The following is a 2,441-nucleotide window of genomic DNA, read 5'->3' on the forward strand; positions in this document are numbered from 1 at the left end:
TGGAGAAGAAACACCTGGAATTTGGTGTTGGAATACAAATTTGGCCTTGGAATACGGAATGAAGCAGGGCAAAGACTAAGAGTTTTGCCAAGAAAATGCACTGGTCATAGCAACTCTATTGCATGGTTAATCATAATTTTAGGATCTGTAATTTTCTGTTATCTGGGCCAACAAATTTTCATGTTGATAATTCAAAATTGGCTGCAATGATGAAATCTGACCACTGAAGACAAACTTGTTGAGCATCACTCGAGAAATAATGTGGACTGAGATGTTCCATCCACTAGGCAATCCAAGTAATATTGCTCATGATGGAAGAAGGTGCTGTCAATCACAATACCCCAAACCGAAAACAACAACAAAGAAAGTCCTCTCTTAGAAACAATCTAAGTGAAATAGGACTGACATTAGCAACAAAAGAGAAGTGAGAGGTGATTTGCGGAAGTAAAATAAAGTTCAGAAAAGGCTGGGATATTTCTGTGGAACCGATTAAAAGGGGAACTCCAAGAGATGTCTTGCATTTGCTCAGATTTGGACCTGAGTTTGCATATTTTGTGATTTCAGGGTAGGCTCTGACTAAAACAGCAAACATACTCAGTACTAGTGGTTAATGAGGCTGGCAGTTAAGTGGGCACATCCTGTTACAGTGTGCATAACAACACAGAGCTGACATTAACCAACGTTCACCACGGCAGACACCATGCTGAAACGTTTCACATGAGTTAACTTGTTTAATCCTCTTAACAGACTTGTGAGGTAGGTACTATTCTTAACCCGTTTTCAGGAAACTGAAATATAGAAAGATTAACTACTTTCCATAGCTGATAGGTGTCTAACTTTAGGTTTGAATTAATGCTTTCTGATGCCAGATCCATACTTGTCATCATAGGGCCCTGTAGGCTATACTGTCATTTCCACTCATGACATCTGAAATGAAACCCAGTCTTGTTGCCTCAGTGCTGCTGCCTTAGCCCCTAAAAAAGCCCATCATTTCCCACCTCCAATGGCCAGTTCCTAGGGCATGACAGGCCTCATTCATGTTAATCCTTGGAAGAAAACTACCTCCAGATAAGTTTTCCCATTAGGGCCATGATAGTCAAAGATCTACTAAAGATGATTAGCTTTGATCAGAAGTGGCATAAATTGAAATATAATTAGGAAAATTGTCTGATCATTATTTCATTTACAGTGATAGTTAAGTGTGGTGCTCAGGTGCTGCTGAGAAAACCTCTCAAAGGTCCAGACTATCTGTGGCAGGTGTAACTTTCCTCAACACAAGGAAGGTTGAGCATAGGGCCAGATGTAAGCATGAATAAAGCAGGTGGACTTTCAGGATGCTGAAAAGGGCACCAGAATCCACAGTGTTTTTCCCTAGAACTGACAACTGGTCTGAAATTCTTACCACTCCTTTCAAAATTGGTTAGAACATGCACATGTTCTTGAAAAGATGAATACATTTATCCATCTGAATCCACTATATACCAGTGAGCTATAATGTTAGAAAAGAGAACTGGGCTTCAAGGGAATGAGACCATGGTAGGTAAATTTTGATGAATAAGACAACTGGAAAGTCACTACACTGGTTTCCAAATACAGATCTGTAGACTGAGATTGGCACAAGGTGAAGTTTTCATTGATTTATGGTGAAACATGAGCAACAAAGACAATATAGTAACTTTTCAAATTAAAATTGTAAATTCTGAGGTTACGATCTCCTTTTTGGATGGTACTATGTCATTTCTTTTATGAAATGATTGTGATAGTAGATGGAGCTTCTGCTTTTTCCTTCATGTCTTTACTTAGCAAAATAAAAAGCTAGCCAACTTTTTGTTAATCTTTAATGTGTACATACACATATGCTAAATACTTCACATTCGATAGTTTATTCAGTCTCCATAGTGACTATATGTGGAATACACTGTGATAATTCCTACTTTATAGATGAGGAGTCTCAGGCCTGGAGGATAAATAACTTACCCAAGGTTATATAGCTACTGAGTAGCAGGAGGTAATTTGTCCTCCTTATTCCCAACTTTTAGGGCATGAATACTAAAGCCTTTGTGGGAGGTATGGGTGCTGAAAAGAGAGAGAGAAATGTCAGAGGAACGGGATAACAGAACATAAATTTCACCTACTTAATTTTACCATGTGTGCGTGTTCAGTCATGTCCAACTCTGTGCTGCCCCATAGACTGTAGCCTACCAGACCCCTTTGTCCATGGGATTTCCAAGCAAGAATACTGAAGTGGATTGCCATTTCCTTCTCCAGGGGATCTGCCCAACCCAGGGATCGAACTTGTGTTTCCTGCATCTCCTGTGCTGGCAGGCAGATTCTTTGTTGCTGAGCCACCTGGGAAACCCATAGGCTCCCTGGAACTTTGGTTGCAAAAACATTTCCCCTTAGAGTCAGCATTTATAAACTAACATCATAAAATCCTAAAC

This window comes from Bison bison, unplaced genomic scaffold (assembly GCF_000754665.1).
Source record: "Bison bison bison isolate TAMUID 2011002044 unplaced genomic scaffold, Bison_UMD1.0 scf7180017864228, whole genome shotgun sequence".
Classification (NCBI taxonomy): Eukaryota; Metazoa; Chordata; class Mammalia; order Artiodactyla; family Bovidae; genus Bison; species Bison bison.